General features: G+C 46.8%; 1 protein-coding gene across 12 annotated transcripts in view; it reads right to left on the minus strand.

The window, feature by feature from the left end:
* Window positions 1–17,738, minus strand: part of NDST2 (N-deacetylase and N-sulfotransferase 2) — a 251,442-nt gene that overhangs the window by 102,566 nt on the left and 131,138 nt on the right. The window contains exon 1 of one of the 12 annotated variants that reach the window (XM_074958462.1): window positions 8,806–8,887. The exons of 9 other annotated variants lie outside the window; for them this stretch is intronic. The gene's annotated coding sequence lies outside the window, so the exon portion shown is untranslated. Of the gene's footprint in view, window positions 1–2,930; window positions 3,035–8,284; window positions 8,409–8,805; window positions 8,888–17,738 lie in introns of those variants that run through there. 2 more of the 12 variants (XM_074958463.1, XM_074958464.1) reach the window with 2 other exon arrangements.

Consider the following 17,738-nt stretch of genomic DNA (forward strand, 5'->3'; position numbering starts at 1 on the left):
GGATCTACCTCGCCCCTTCCCCGAGGCCCTGCCCCACTCACTCCATCCTCCCATCCTCCCTTCCTCACTCTCCCCCACCATCACTCACTTTCACCAGGCTGGGACAGGGGGTTGGGGTGCAGGCTCTGGGCTGGGGCTGAGGGGTTCAGAGTGTGGGAGGGGGCTCCAGGCTGAGCCTGGGGCAGGGGGTTGGGGGGCAGGAGGAGGGGAGGGGTACAAGTTCTGGGAGGGAGTAGTTCATAGAATCATAGAATATCAGGGTTGGAAGGGACCTCAGGAGGTCATCTAGTCCAACCCCCTGCTCAAAGCAGGACCAATTCCCAACTCCCCAAATCCCTAAATGGCCCCCTCAAGGATTGAACTCACAGCCCTGGGTTTAGCAGGCCAATGCTCAAACCACTGAGCTATCCCTCCCCCCCTCCTGCACACCAACCCCCTGAGCTATCCCTCCCCCCCTCCTGCACCCCAAACCCTAAGGGCAGTTAGGGGTGCAGGGGATAGTTAGGGGTGCAGGCTCTGCGAAGGGGCTCAGGGTTGGGGAGGGGGTTGGGGTGTATGAGGGGGGTGTGGGCTCTGCAAGGGAGTTTGGGTGCAGGGGGGGCTCAGGACTGGAGCAGGGGGTTGGGGTGCGGGAGGGGGGTTGGGGTGCACGCTCCAGGAGGGAGCCTGCCTTAGCCCCGCTGCGCGCCGCTGCCACCCTGGAGCCACTGGAGGTAAGCAGCGCCGGGGCGGAGCCCACACCCCGAACCCCTCCTGCACCCCGCACCCCTACCCTGAGCCGCCTCCTGCACCCCCAACCCCCTGCCCTGAGCCCCCGCCGCACCCCTCCTGCACCCCAACCCCTTGCCCTGAGCCCCTTCCTGCACACCGCACTCCCTCCCACGCCCCACACTCCCTCCCGCACCCAAACCCCTTGCCCTGAACCCATTCCTGCACACCGCACTCCCTCCCACGCCCCACACTCCCTCCCGCACCCAAACCCCATGCCCCAGCCCTACATACAATTTCCCCACCCAGATGTGGCCCTTGGGCCAAAAAGTTTGCCCACCCCTGCCCTAGGAGCATGGTCGGCCGGGGAGGCACCGCATGCTGCTCCCGCCTGTAGTGCCAGCTCTGCAGCTCCCACTGGCCGGGAATCACAACCAATAGGAGCTGTGGGGGCTGTGTCTGCAGGCACAAGGGCAGCACATGGAGCCTTCTTAGCTGCCCATGAGCCATGGGGCTACAAGGATCTGGCGGCCGCTTCCTGGGAGCTGCAGTAAACACCGTCAGGACCCCGCACCCCAGCCCCCTGCCCCAATCCCCTCCTACACTCAAACTCCCTCCTGGAGCCAACCCCCCACCACCGCCACTCCAACACCCTGCCCCAGCCCCCTCCTGCACCCCAAATCCCGCATCCCTGGTCCCACCCCAGAGCCTGCACCCCCAGGTGGAGTCCTCACCGCCCTCCCAGACCCCAATCTCCTGCCCCAGCCCAGATCCCTCTCCCATACCCTGAACCCCTCATTCTGGGCCACAACTCAGAGCCCGCACCCCTGGCTGGAGCCCTCACCCCCCTCCTGCACCCCAACCTCCTGCCTCAGCCCGGTGAAAGTGAGTGAGGGTGGGGGAAAATGAGGGAGGGGGGATGGAGCGAGTGGCCTCAGGGAACGGGCAGGGCAGGGGGCGGAGCAGAGGTGTTCAGTTTTTTGCGAGTTAGAAAGTTGGCAACCCTACTTGTTTACCTAAGGCTTTGTCTACACTATGCACCTTTCAGAGACACAGCTGTGCCGCTACAGCTATGCAGTTAAAATTCCCCAGATCCCTAAATGGCCCCCTCAAGGATTGAACTCACAACCCTGGGTTTAGCAGGCCAATGCTCAAACCACTGAGCTATCCCTCCCCCCCTCCTGCACCCCAACCCCTTAGCTATGTCGTGTAGCCGACATTTGTCAAAAGCAAAGAGCTCTCCCGCTGATAAAAAACTTCCACCCCCAAAGAGCAACAGTAGCTTTGTCAACAGGAGAGCGCTCCCACTGACAAAGCGCTGTTCACGCCGGCACTTTTCGTCAGTAAAACTTTTGTTGTTCAGGGGGTTGGAGGTGTTTTTCACACCCCTGAATGACAAAAGTTTTACCGACAAAAGTCCAGTGTAGAGAAAGCCTTAGAGAGGAGAGGAGAGTAAGAAGAGACTTGATAACACTCTAAAATAATCAACAGTACAAAGAAGGTAGATCAGGAATTTCCATTCACTTTGTCTGATAACACAAGAACAAGGAGACACAAAAACAAGGAGACACTCATTGAAACTGAAAGGTATCAAATTCAAAACTGATTAAAGAAAATACTTTTTGATACTATACAAAGTTAGTCAGCGGAACTCATTGCCATATGAGTTCAGCAGTATTCAAAAAGGGATGAGACATTTATATGAATAAGAAGAGTATTCAGAGTTATAGTAGTAAATATTACAAAATGAAAAAGTTTGGGAAGAGATACAGAACCTCCTGCTTTAGGGCAGAAGGCATCTTGAGGGTTAGAATGAAACTTTTCCTGGGGGCAGATGTGACAAAGGCATGCCCAGGCAGGTATATTACACCTGTGTCTGACCATCTTCTCAATAATATACTGAAGGGGGTTGTGTGTGGCCTCTGTTGAAAGCTAAAAACTAGCTGATTGTCATAGTTACTCTGAGATGATTGGGAAATAGTTTATGAGCTATGTAAAATGTAGAATATTAGGTTGCAAAACTGTTGAAGTGAGACTGTCACCTGAAGTAAGGCGGGGTCTCAGGGCTTATTCAATCAGTGGTAAAAATAACAGATATATTGGAGGAGACAACTGTTTACTATCTATTCCAGGTTAGGACTTGAGCACTGACAAACACAAAGGAGCCCCAGGAAGGGTCTCTGAAGAGGGTGCCCCTTGGACGAAGAAACAATAGCTCGTACCTTTATAAGAGCCGAAGAAATGACCCAAGTTGGAGACTCTCTGCCGGCAAGCTGGCTCCTGAAAAGTGGATCCCAGCTCTTCGGACAGGACAAGCCCTGCAAGGACTAACCTTTGGATGAGGAACACATTGTTAGTCAGGAAAATAATCCGTTACTAAGTACAGGCTATAGACCAGGGATCTCAAACTCAATTTACCTTAGGGCCAGTGCCAGTCCTCAAATTCTCCCAGCGGGCCAATAATGTCACTCATGCTGCCCAGAACCCGCCCCCCACCTGCCTAAGGCTCTGAGAGGAGTTTGGGAGGGGAGAAGGTCTGGGGTAGGGGACTGGGGTGCAGGCTCTGTGAGGGAGTTTGGGTGCAGAAGGGGGTCTGGGGTGCAGGCTCTGGGATGGAGTTTGGGGGCTGGGGGTGTGTGGGGAGGGCGTGCAGGCTCTGGGAGGGAGTTTGGGGGCGGGGGGGTGGGGTTGCAAGCTCTGGGAGGGGGCCGGGGAGTGCGGCGCTTACCTGGGCTCCAAGGAGGGGTGGGCCGGGCGGCCTCCACACGCTGCTGCCCCCAGGCACCGCCCCCACAGCATCCCATTGGCCACAGAGGCACTCAGGCCAGGGGTAGCTCATGGAGGCACAGCCCCACCCTTGGGCCGCAGGGAGGGGCCAGCAGCCACTGGAGCGAGCAGGCAAACGCCACTCAGCTCTGCTGCGCTGCCAGGGCCCCTGGTGAGGAGTGCCCAGGGGTGGCAGGTGGGGCCAAGGGAGAGACCCGGCCCCAAACCTGCTGGAGCCCTGCGGGCCATATTGGGGAGGCTCGCGGGCCGCAGATGGCCCGCGCGGGCTGGGAGTTTGAGTCCCCCTGCTATGTTTCTCTTTTAAAAACCCAATGTTTTTAAATCCTCATAATTGCTTTTATTTGAATCTTTATCTCAAGCTCTGTTCAATTAACCTCAAGTTGGTTTTACTATAGAGATGTCTAAGTGTGAATGAGGTAAGGCGGGATTAGGCCACGAAGGGCCTTCAAAGAGAAGACAAGTAGTTTATGTTTGATGCATTAGAGAAAGGAGAGCCAGTGGAGGGATTCAAAGAAGGGGTGACATGGTCAAAGTGACGGGCCAGGAAAATGATCTTTGCAGCAGACTCCTGAATGGATGTGAGCAGGAGATAAGCATTTGTCAAGGCCACAGAGAAGGATGGTGCTGTAGTCGAGACGAGATGATGAGACTCTGGCTGAGAGTTTCAGCTGTGTGGATGAATAGGAAAGGTCACATCTTAGAAATGTCATGCAGAAAGAATCAGCAACATTTAGAGCTGGCCTGGAAGAAAGAAGACCTAGAGAGAGGTCTGCGTTGAAGATGACAACTAGGTTACAAGCCTGAGAGACAGACAGGATGGTGGTGTTGTCCACAGTGGGGCTGTATCCAGTCCTGCTCCACTGGGTGGAGAGTCTCCTTGATCATATAACATATTGGAGCAGCGGGAGGGGAATAAAAAGCATGTTTTATATTTCCTCTATTAAGGCATTAAATATTTAATTGAAACAGGAAAGCAATCAGCAGAACTTTAGCAGAGTTCAGTTTGTGCATAGCCCCCTCGAATCTTCCAGCACTGGTGCACAAAAAGAACCTGTAGCATTCAGGCTGTTTCAGACAACTCCATCAATATGGATTCCTTATGCCTTTTCTCAGACATTCTTGCCTAAGAAAGTAACCCAAATATGGATATCTCATCTCTTTCCCTACCCTTTGTTAGGCTTGGATTTTTAGATTAAGTGCTTCAGGGCACCGACTCTGTCTTCATCCATGTCTGTACAGTGAACCTAGCACAACGGAGCACCAATCCTTTGAGTACTACTTGAATATTGATAAAGAATGTACAATCAGTCCTTCCACAGCAAGGTGTCAGGGTTGTTGCCTAAAAAAAACAAACAGAAAATGAACCCTTCATGTTTGAAGTTCTGATCTTGTTTGCCCTGAAAACTCCAGAATTCCTAAAAAATTAATGAAATGACGACATGACAAGAGCCATGGGAGTGGAAGTCGGGCAGCTGAGAAAGAAAGGGACTTTGTAATTTTTTTTTGTTTTCATTAACATCTATTTAATGCTAAAGTCTAAGAAACATCACAGCGAAAGGAAGTTTTTGTTAAAGATCTAACTCTCTCTGGCCTTTCAGTTAAGGTGAGAGAGTTCCCAATTCACACTTGAGCCCCAAAGAGTTCCTCCATTAAAACCAGGGAAGACTATACTTGACATCCCTGATATTTTTAAGATAAAATTTAAAAAGGAGAAAAACACTTTTAAAAAAAAAATTCTGGCCCTCTGTAGACATCATAAAGAAGTGAAAAGGATACAAGTCCAACTTAAAAATATATCTACGTTCAGGTCACCTTTAAGTCAAATGTCTGAGAGAGCACTCAGAAAAAAGGTCTGCTACAGATTCTAAACTGCTGTACCCTCAATTATGGGCTGAGAATGCTACAAATACATCCCTTTGAGACCCACAAAGGGGTGTTCTTCAATGAGTTCAGTAAACCAAAGGAAAAGCAGACTTAGCATGCCCATATTCCTTAGCATGCCCAACCACAAGTACAAACCTTTGTACTACCAGCTTTCAAAACCATTAAAAAAATAACTTCACGACTTTTTTATCCACCATGAGGCAGCAGGAAGGCACATAAACCATTTTTTTCTTTTTATTTTGACAGACACCTTTAAGGAGCATACTTGGGCCCCAGTACACTTTAAACAGCTTCCACTTTGCAAGGAGGAGCCTCAGGGATGATGTCCCTTCACAGTCAGAGATGGAAAAAGCTCTGCGGAATACTCTTCATCAATCCCTTGCGTGTTAGTTTCAAAGGGCCCATGCATACCTAGACCCAGGCCCTTCAACTAACTCTGAACTGCTGCTGCAGCCTGTACAAAACAGCTTTGCCATGCAGCTTGCTGGGAGTCTTGGGGCACTGAAAGGCTCTGAAGCCACCGTTCTAGTCACTCACTCACTCACTCTCACGCCTTGGACGGATTTAGAAAACACAGCCAAAGAAAGAGTGACTGGTTCCTGTTTCAAAACCAGACGTATGCAGGGTTCAATTTACAGCAGGATCACAAGAGGAAAAATTGCAGGGGACTGTGGGAAGCCTACTCACTTCCCCTACCCCCAAGGCAAGATTTCTGATGGAAGTTGGTATTTCTGTGGCTGCACAGGCTCTGTAAGATCACACACCCTGCCCTTCAACGGCATTGATTGAGAGCCTGCAGCTTTTAGCACTATGGCGTTTTCTACTGAGGAATCCCTCAGCTCCCAAAGTCAAGGGCTATATCATGAATACATTTACAGGTTTGGGGATTTTTTTTGAATAAAGGTTTTTCTCTGGCAGCTGTGAGAGGCTTGGAAGCAGATTACTGCATAGGGAAGTCATTAGCAGCATGGGAGAATGCACAGAGTCAGGAAGTGACTGACCAAACACACTGGCTGGGTCCTAAACTCATTGCTTTACAAGCTGGACTGCATTGCGATTCATTGGCTTGTGTCAGTTGCTGCTCCCAGTGTTGGTGCTGCTGCAAGCGTGGGAAGAAGTGCAAGGCAGTGCTTGCTATTTGCCATGTGCTGTTTACCAGTGTTGTGGGTGGATGCTCTGTCAGCCAGGGACAGCTTTAAAGAAATATCAAGCTGTGCTCTTATCTACTCAGCTGTTCCAACCTTGTCTGGGTGCTAGGGATTTTACAGGTAGTTGTCCCTAATACCCACCCCACTCTGGATGCTTTTCCTGCCTGAAATGACAAGGCTTTAGGGCTGACATCTCTCAGCTAGTCTCTGAAAGAGTCTCTGAATAGGCGGTACTACCCACACATGAAAGCAGAGAGGACTACAGTATCAAAGCTGTTTTGTATTCATACATTCTACTGTCTCCAGAGGAATAAATACAAAATTACATTTCTCTGAAAACAGTTTTCCCTACAAATTAGGCACACACATTCCTGTCAAACACTGGGACGGTCTCTCTCTCTCCCCCTTCTGCATCACTCCAAATGCACCGGAGCTCTCTGCAGCGATTCCATCCTGCCCCAGGCCACACTGGCCCCATCACACCTCACATGCCTACTCCAGCTTGGTTCACCTTTATCTCAGAAGGTAAGAAAGAGTGCAGCTTCCCAGCTGAACATCCATTCCACTCCCCCAAAATGTTCTTGCCCTTACCTTAGAAACACGTGTACTTGCTCCTCCCTCCTTCTCTCATGTGCACTCCCATAAGTACAATGCTCAGGGAGTGGGATGTACTACCCACAGCATGCATCCGATGAAGTGAGCTGTAGCTCATGAAAGCTTATGCTCGAATAAATTTGTTAGTCTCTAAGGTGCCACAAATACTCCTTTTCTTTTTGCGGATACAGACTAACATGGCTGCTACTCTAAAAGCAGTAAGTAGTTCTGTCAGCTACAGGGTAGGAGAATAGTGAGCAGATGGGCTGGGATAGGGAGAGCAGGGAATGGCAAACCCAAACAAGGGGTTGAACACTAGACCAACTCCTTCCATAGTAAGCACCTTTGGGCTTATCTACACTGGCATTTTTCTTAAAAACGCCCTCCATTTCCCCACTGTTAATGCCATCCTGGTGGAATGGCGGAAGCACTAACACAGAGGCTGATAAACCTCCTCATCTAAACCAGATGCAATTAGAGTGAGATTACACAGTGGTAAAACCCTGTGTCCCATGCTCGCACTCTCAGCATTACTGGTGGAGCTGCACTGGTGGTAGTGCAGTGGGCAGAAAGCTTGCGAAGAAGACACATGTAGGCACAGCCAATTATGTTTATACACTGACAGGAGGAAGAGAGATTCCTTGCTCTGCTGCCTTGGATCTCCTTACTGAAAAAATCATGGTCCACATTGTATAAAATGCACACACACTTCTCTATGTATGTTTTTGAGGCAGGAACCATTCCCAGGAGTTTAATCTCAAATGCTAATCAGGCCAAGAAGAAAATTGTAGGTGCCAAAAATAACGGATTCTGCTGCCTTTGGGTCTCCACAATTTTTCTTGCTTTCCCCATATAAAACTCTCCATAAATTTGTAAATTTTCAGTGAATAAAAATGGTGTTCATAGATTTTCCTTTTTGTCAAAGGGCTTCAACCTGTAACAGATCCGAGTAGCTGGCCTTGCAGACTATGATCTCCAGCCAAAGAGCCGCAATGTCGTGAACTCTGCTTCATGGCTCTAACTTCAAAGCCTAGTTGGAACCATTCACCTACTGACATTATAAGCAAGGCAGGATTAGTAAACACCCAAATGGAGTCAGAGTGCCTTATATAAAACATTATCTCTCTGCTCTCCCTCCCCCTTATTTCCCAGGGTAAGCTTACCTGTTCTCCAGAGCAGGACTTTCCAGTCACATTGCCTCGGATGGAAGGGAGTGGTGTTTCCCTGCTCTCTCACACTTGGGCAGCTTCTTTTTTATTTCCCAATCTCTCCTCCTTTGTAGCAGTTGCAATGGAGGATAAGGCACATCTCCTTTGTTTAAAGTCACAGGGCCTGCACCTTACCCCTAGTGGTTGAGCACATTCCTTTGCAATATTAAGTCATTTACAGACAGAAGGAGTGGAAGACTGAATTCAAATCTAAACATGGGTCTCCCACTTTGCTGCCTAATGTAGCTACACAGAGACCCCTAGCTACTGCTTTGCTCAGCTGTTTTTTGCATGAATGTACCTGCTTATTCTATTTTAAAGAGACAGTAACACCAGAGAGACTTGATTTAGATACCCAAGCAAGCATGTGAGTAATCTGCAAAAGCGAGCTAAAAACATAAAACAGCCTCAAAAGAGTATCAGGGAAATTTCCTGCAGTTATCCACAAGTTTCACAAAAGAACATTATTTTCCTACCTTGTAAACAGAGTTTCTGCATGAGACTCCACCAGTCTGGGCTTCTCTGCCACTTACCCATCTTCCCAGACTGGTGGAAACTTCCAGCTGAAGCTTTCTGGAACTTTTACAATTTATCTCCTTCACAGTGTGTCACTAACCCTGCATATAATGATGGGGGGAGGAGTAATTACATTGCAATCACAGACTAATTAACACAGCTGCACCCTGTGTTCAAAGGCCTGCTTTATGCTACAAAAACTGTCTGCTGCCAACAACAGGCACTGGAAACTGGTGTAGCTGAACCACTGCTGCACATGGTTCAATTGCAAGTGTAACCAAGAACAAAGCTTTAATGATGCTCTCTTAATCATTACTGACCATGGTTTGCCGTCAGCAACACTTGCAGCTAAACTATGTTCAGCTACACTCACTGCGGATACATGCTAGCAACAGGTAATGTTAGTAACAGACAAAGTTCAAGAAGTAAAAGAGGCTAATGTCTCATGTAGAGAGACTATTAAGACTTCACTGGCAAGGGTGACTGTATCAAGAGCGGGTATCTGCAGATGCAATTCTCAACGGAGACCCAAAGACGTTTCTAAGGAACTACCATTTCCACTTATCTTCCCTGTTTATGTCACTTGCAGAGGCTATATAATGCATTTATGATTCCCCAGCCCATCATTAAAGCACAGTGTACACTATAGTGCAGTGGTTCCCAAACTTGTTCCGCCGCTCGCGCAGGGAAAGCCCCTAGAGGGCCAGGCCGGTTTGTTTACCTGCCGCATCCGCAGGTTCGATCGGCCGCCGCTTCCAGCAGCTCCCATTGGCCTGGAGAAGCAAACCACAGCCACTGGGAGCCGCGATTGGCCGAACCTGCGGACGTGGCAGGTCAACAAACCAGCCCGGCCCACCAGGGGCTTTCCCTGCACAAGTGGCGGAACAAGTTTGGGAACCACTGCACTATAGCGTCTTCCTAACAGTCCTTTAACAAAGTTAAATCCAACATGCTCACCTGCCAACACCCATCCCAAAAGTAGTTTATGTACAAGAGTATTCAGAGATGATCCCCTGCAGGGAAAGCAGCAAATCTTCATACCCAATGCGTGGTTGTTAAAGGCTCTTAGGGAATCTAGGGTAAAAATTCAAAAAGCACCTAAGTCACCTAAGAGCCTAATTCCCAGTGAAAGTAAATGGAATTTTGGCTTCCAAGTGATTTAGATGCTTTGAAAATATTACCCCAGCCATGATTTTTTTGAGGATGGCTGAATTCAGTGAAAGTCTATGCACACAGAGGCTATTTTGGGATTTTTTTGTTCAGAAGCAAAGCAATTCCTGGCACTGGGTTTGTGGCTACCTTCCTGTAGCTCCATGCTCCCCTGCTTCCCATGTACCACTCTGCAGCCCTTCCTAAAGCTATGTCTACACTACAGACCTTACAGTGGCACAGCTGTACCGCTCGCCCATTCCCAGTTTCTGACAAACAGAGGCTAGGGACACCATCCCTGCCCATCTTGGAATCTATCTAGTTCTTTTTTGAACTGTATTGTAGTCTTGGCCTTCACAACATCCTCGGGCAAAGAGTTCCATAGGTTGACTGTGTATTGTGTGAAAAAATATTTCCTTTTGTTTGTTTTAAACCTGCTGCCTATTAATTTCATTTGGTGACCCCTAGTTCTTGTGTTATGAGAAGAAGTAAATAAAACTTCCTTATTTACTTTCCTTCACACCAGTCATGATTTTATAGACCTCTATCATATCCCCCCTAAGTCATCTCTTTTCCAAGCTAAGAAGTCCCAGTCTTATTAATCTCTCCTCATACGGAAGACATTCCATACCCCTAATCATTTTTGTTGCCCTTTTTTGAACCTTTTCCAATTCCAATATATCTTTTTTGAGATGGGGCAACCACATCTGCATGCAGTATTCAAGATGTGGGCATACAATGGATTTATATAGAGGCAATATGATATTTTCGGTCTTATTATCTATCCCTTTCCTAATGAGTCCCAACATTCTGTTCACTTTTTTGACTGCCGCTGCACATTGAGTGGATGTTTTCAGAGAACTATCCACAATGATTCTCTGTCTTGAGAGGTAACAGCTAATTTAGACCCCATCATTTTATATGTATAGTTGGGATTATGCTTTCCAATGCATATTACTTCGCATTTATCAATATTGAATTTCATCTGCTATTTTGTTGCCCAGTCACCCAGTTCTGATAGATCTTTTTGTAGCTCTTTGCAGTCTACCTGGGACTTAACTATCTTGAGTAGTTTTGTATCATCTGCAAATTTTGCCACCTCACTGTTTACCCCTTTTTCCAGATCATTTATGAATATGTTGAATAGGACTGGGCCTTGTACAGACCCCTGGGGAACACCACTCTTCACCTCTCTCCATCCTGAAAACTGACCATTTATTCCTACCCTTTGTTTCCTATCTTTTAACCAGTTACTGATCCATGATAGGACTTCCCTCTTATCCCATGACAGCTTACTTTGCTTAAGAGCCTTTCGTGAGGGACCTTGTCAAAGGCTTTCTGAAAATCTAAGTACATTATATCCATTGGATCCCCCTTGTCCACATGGGGAATCCCCCATTAAAGATTTCTAGTAGATTGTTGAGGCATGATTTCCCTTTACAAAAACCATGTTGACTCATCCCCAACAAATTATGTTCATCTATGTGTCTGACAATTTTTTTCTTTACTATAGTTTCAACCAGTTTGCCCAGTACTGAAGTCAGGCTTACCGGCCTCTAATTGCCAGGATCACCTCTGGAGCCCTTTTTAAAAATTGGCATCACATTAGCTATCCTCCAGTCATTTGGTAAAGAAGCTGATTTAAATGATAGGTTACAGACTACAGTTAGTAATCCTGCAATTTCACATTTGAGTTCCTTCAGAACTCTTGGGTGAATACCATCTGGTCCTGGTGATTTATTACTGTTTAGTTTATCAATTTGTTCCAAAACCCCCTCTAATGACACCTCAATCTGGGACAGTTCCTCAGATTTGTCACCTAAAAAGAATGGCTCAGGTTTGGGAATCTCCCTCACATCCTCAGCCATGAAGACCGATGCAAAGAATTCATTTAGTTTCTCCGCAATGGCCTTATAATCCTTGAGTGCTCCTTTATCTTCTTGGTTTCAGAGTAACAGCCGTGTTAGTCTGTATTCGCAAAAAGAAAAGGAGTACTTGTGGCACCTTAGAGACTAAATAAATAAAATTAATAAAATAAAATAAAATAAAATAAAATAAAAAATAAATTGGTTAGTCTCTAAGGTGCCACAAGTACTCCTTTTCTTTTTATCATCTTGATCGCCCAGTGGCCCCATTCCTTGTTTAGCAGGCTTCCTGCTTCTGATGTACTTAAAAAAATGTTTGCTATTACTTTTTCAGTCTTTGGCTAGCTGTTCTTCAAATTCTTTTTTGGCCTTCCTAATGATAGTTTTACACTTCATTTGCCAGAGTTTATGCTCCTTTCTATTTTCTAAATCCTCACTAGGATTTAAATTCCACTTTTTAAAAGGATGCCTTTTTGCCTCTCACTGCTTCTTTAACTTTGCTGTTAAGCCACAGTGGTGCTTTTTTTGTTCTCTTACTTTGTTTTTTAATTTGGGATATACATTTAATTTGAGCCTCTATTATGGTGTCTTTAAAAAGTTTCCATGCAGCTTACAGGGATTTCACTTTTGGTGCTGTACTTTCTAATTTCTGTTTAACTAACCTCCTCATTTTTGCATAGTTCCCCTTTCTGAAATTAAATGTTACAGTGTTGGGCAGCTGTGGTGTTTTCCCCACCACAGGGATGTTAAATTTAATTATATTATGATCACTTTTACCAAGCGGTCCCGCTATATTCACCTCTTGGACCAGATCCCGTGTTCCACTTAAGAATCAAGAATTGCCTCTCCTCTTGCGGGTTCCAGGACTAGCTGCTCCAAGAAACAGTCATTTAAGGTGTCAAGAAACTTTATCTCTGCATTCCGTCTTGAGGTGACATGTACCCAGTCAATATGGGGATAGTTGAAAGCCCCCATTATTATTGAGTTTTTATTTTAATAGTCTCTCTAATCTCTCTTAGAGACTAACAAATTTATTTGAGCATAAGCTGTAGCTCACGAAAGCTTATGCTCAAATAAATTTGTTAGTCTCTAAGGTGCCACAAGTACTCCTTTTCTTTTTGCGAATACAGACTAACACGGCTGCTACTCTGAAATCTAATCTCTCTGAGCATTTCACATTCACTATCACCATTCTGGTCAGATGGTCAGTAATATATCCCTACTTCTATATTCTTATTATTCAAGCATGGAATTACTATCCATAGAGATTCTATGGTACAGTTTGGTTCATTTAAGATTTTTACTTCATTGATTCTATGCTTTCTTTCATATATAGTGCCACGCCCCCACCAGCATGACCTATTCTCTCCTTCTGATATATTTTGTACCCTGGTATTACTGTGTCCCATTGATTATCCTCATTCTACCAAGTTTCTGTGATGCCTATTATATCAATATCTTCATTTAATATGAGGCACTCTAGTTCACCCATGCCTATAAGGGCATCCCTCCGCCCCCCTGTTTATATGCATTTTGTCCTCCACTTCCCAAGGTAGTTCCCAGCTGCTGCACTGGGCTCTCACTTTTCTGCTCATCTGCAATAATTCATTTTACATCCTGGCCACTCACAGTGGAGTCTCTGAGGAATCAGGGAAGAAAATGGTCACAGCACAAATATCCCAGATCAATTATGGAAATGGATCCACCACATTAAAAGCCTCCTATCTCTGACCCCACAAAAAAGCCCTTTGGGATGCACAGCGCTTCTCCAGCATGAGGTAGTGATAACTTACAAGAGGGAAAGATTGAGGGGTGGGGAGGGGAAGAATCCCAAAATGAACCAGTTTAAAGCTCTAAGGAAAGCTGAATATATTTAAAGAAATGACCACTAGCACAATAACATCATCTTTAGACTCGGCCTAGGACGAGAAGATCCTGGTTCCTGATCTGGGAACCATGAGGACAAGTCTTAGTCATTACAATCATTCCTAACATGCCAAAGCCTTCTCGCGTGAAGCTGTCCATAGCATTATCCTGCGGCACATTAACCGACATCTGGAAAGCTTCTTAGCACCATCTCTGAAAGCAGCTACAAAGAATGAATGGCTTCTTTCAAACCTCACCAGTTTGGTGAGGAAGAAATGGGGGGGAAGAGCGGTGGTTGGAAAGAGATTCCTTTGGGTCTGTATATCCAAGGCACAGAGTGCTGCTGCTGGAACAGAAGCGCCCTGTAGCCTCCTGGACATTCAGGGCTGACATTTGCCTTCTTTCTTTCAAACACGCTGCTTATATTACTAGTTTGCCACAAAACTTTTAACAGCCCCTTCTTCCTATCGGCACCTGCCATTACAGGCTTAATTTCCTTTCATCCTTTCCCATCATGCTTTCAGAACAGCTTGGCTAAGAGCTCAAAGGGCATGAATAATAGAGGAGGACTCCACTACAAGGCCCATTAGACCCTCAAAAACCCTCACTGGATCTCTCACCAGCTCTCACTCGCCATATCTTTGATTTCCTTCAAATATTACTATGCCTACAGTAAATCAAACTCAGAACTCACTCCCATCCAGCCCCTCCCCTCACCCTTCCACCTCATCAATAATGCAGCTGATGAATGGCAGGGACATATGAGCCTAAAGGAGGTGAGGAAGGTCACTGCCACTGAAGCCTCACCACCCTGCTTACTTACCCTCCGCACTCATCAATAACAGAACTAGTGGGCAGGGACAACCAATCGAAAAGGGGGTGCTCACAGCCATGGCCCTAGAGTGACCAGGTGTCTGGTTTTCGACCGGAACCCTCAGTTGAAAAGGGTTCCTGGCGGTTCTGGTCAGCATCACTGACCGGGCCATTGACTGGTCTGGTTGGCAGCACTGCACAACAGGGCTGGCAGGCTCCCTGCTAGCCTCTGCGCCACGCGGCTCCCGAGAAGCAGCCAGCATGTCCCCTTTCAACTCCGGATAGGGGCAGCCAGGCAGCTCCACACACTACCCCTGCCCCAAGCACCGCCACCGCAGCTCCCATTGGCTGGGAACCGCAGCCAATGGGAGCTGCAGGGGCAGCGCCTGCGGACAAGGCAGCGCGCAGAGCCGCCTGGCCACGTCTCCACATAAGAGCTGGAGGGGGGACATGCCGCTGCTTCTGGGAGCTGCTGGAGGTAAACGTCTTCCGGAGCCTGCATCCCAACCCCTTCCTGGGCCCTGACCCCCTGACCCAGCCCTGATCCCCCTCTCACCCTCCAAACCCCTCAGTCCCAGCCTGGAGCACCCTCCTATACCCCAAATCCTTCATCCCATGCCCCACCCCAGAGCCCGCACCCTCAGCCAAAGCTCTCACCCTCACACACACCCCCAACACCCTTCCCCAGCCCAGAGCACCTTTCTACACCCCAAATCCCTCATCCCATGCCCCATCCCAGAGCCTGCACACCCAGCTGAAGCCCTCACCCCCCCCCTGCACCCAACCCAACCCCAGCCCTCTCCCACACTCTGAACCCCTCACTTCTGGCCCCACCTGGAGCCCACACCCCAGCCAGAGCCCTCACGTCCCTGCACCCCAACCCCCTGCCCCAGCCCAGAGCCCTTTCCTGCACCCCAAACCCCACATCTCCAGCCTCACCCCAGAGCCCACTCCCCCAGCCAGAGCCCTCATGTTCCCCTGAACCTCAATCCCCAGCCCGGTGAAAGTGAGTGAGGGTGGGGGAGAGTGAGTGATGGAGGGAGGGAGGATGGAGCGAGCGGTTGGCGGGGCCTTAGAGAAGGGACGGGGAATGGGGCAGGACAGAGGTGTTCGGTTTTATGCTATTAGAAAGTTGGGAACCCTACATGGCCCTACTACTCCCCTTTCCTCACAATTCATAGTGTGGGGATGTGTGTGTTAGTCAGTCTAAATTCTTCCGCGCAGGAGCACTGCCTCTCTCTGTGTTGTAAAGCACCAAGGACTTTTATATAGCTATATGATTACACAACACAAATCACAAGGGTAAAGGACACTGTCCACTGCCCACAGTGCTGTTCCAGGCAATAAGACAGCCCTCAGACTATGGACACTAGCAGCAACAGAGGCCACTGTAGCCACACACACACCCCCAGGCAAAGTATCTCCCTGAGAAACTCATATGTTACAACAACTGGTCAACTAACTTCAGGGCCTGAACTCAAATTCACAACACATATCCATATAGCTCTGAGATCAGCAGATCACTGCCCAGACTAGCATGTTCCTTTTCCTCTGCACTGATACCCTTTCTCTGCACCCATGCCCACTATGTAAGTGTAAAACATTATCAACACCATTTTTCAGATGAACAGAATAAGGCTAGTGACTTACCTGGGTCGTGGGTCAGACATCAGCTCTGGAGCATCTTAAACCTATCTTTCCAATTAGACTTTGGAAATGTCTCCAAGGTGCAAATTTGTGTGCCCATGAATTGCACATGCAAAGCACCCAATACATGCTCATCTAACTTTACACGTGCACATGTGCACAGCCCTGGCTTGCACCCATATTTTTAAAAAGGCTGTCCCCGACCAGTAAAATGGAGCTAAGGAATACCTAAAAGGGAGCTGTGAGGACTAAATTAGGAATGTTACAACCTGGAGGAAGTGAAGGAAGTGCTGCATAGGGAGAACAAACCTCTCTCCCTTCCACAGAACCCAGAAAGGGAGTGTTGTGAATGAAACTTGGAGTATGTGACTAGAGAAGGCATGGAAAGGATTTTGAGGAACAGAAGGTTTGATGCAAACATTTTCTGTGGAAAGATAAAATGATTTTAAAAGAAAATGAGAGAGAAGGTGCTCAGAGTAGCAATGGAGGTTCAGGCTTGACTGGAGGGGATAACTTAGCGGTTTAAACACGAGGTTTGAAATATTTAGTGTCCCTAGAGGCATCTGCTCAAATCTAGGCAGGTTTGGTCAGACCCTCTTCCACACAAGGTACATAAACAGAGTTCCATGCAAGGTACCAGATGAATATTTTCAACAAGACTTTAAAAACTGTAAGTGATATGAGCAGTGTGTAAAAGTTATAAACAGATATCACAGGGTATGAATTTGTTCTGGTCATAATACAACATTTCCCCTTCTAGAACTGCTGTATTTTCCTGGTACTAAAATACTTTGGAATGAAAGGTGCTATTTAAATGTGAGATATGAATATAATATGCTCTGTTTAACTGGAATATGCCATAGCTGGATGGCTCCTTTATTGAGACATCTGCTAAGAACTAGTTTGGCCAAATGATAGTGAATGGTAATAACTGCTACTTAATCAAGACAGTATTAACATAAATTGAGCTTGTGTCAAGTAGTTTAATAGTGAATTACTGAGTGTTAGACATGAAATTTCACACTCTGATCTTTTAATAAACAAATTGTCAGGCACAGCAGAAGGTATAGTTTCTTGATTAGGCAGGAAGAATCAGTCAAGAGGACCTGGGTTCAGGACAGATCCAACTAAGTAGTGTAAGATTATGAAATTAATAAACCTTATTTGCAATTTTTACAAGCTGTCAGCATGATGTTGCTCTGGAAACTGGTACTTCTGAAGTATTCTTTTTTAAGAAACCTATGAAGTTAAATTCAAAATCTTTCTTTAATGCAACAGTAAGTGCATCTAAAAGATTTTTTTTATAATTTAGAAATTGATAAAATAATGCTTTAAGAGGTACTTTTAAGTCTGTCCCTTGTGCATATATACCACAATACAATCTTCAGTTGTATGATCACAAATTATTGCTCAAATATGTTATTTTACCCCTCCCCCCACACCCCAAAAGCTAAGGTACACATGTGCAGTACTGTAAGCTGCTATGCATATGCCACACAAAGTCTGTAAGAGTTATTTATATAAAACCAGTAAAATGTACTACACTAACACAA

The sequence above is a fragment of the Natator depressus genome, chromosome 7 (assembly GCF_965152275.1).
Source record: "Natator depressus isolate rNatDep1 chromosome 7, rNatDep2.hap1, whole genome shotgun sequence".
NCBI classification, from domain to species: domain Eukaryota; kingdom Metazoa; phylum Chordata; order Testudines; family Cheloniidae; genus Natator; species Natator depressus.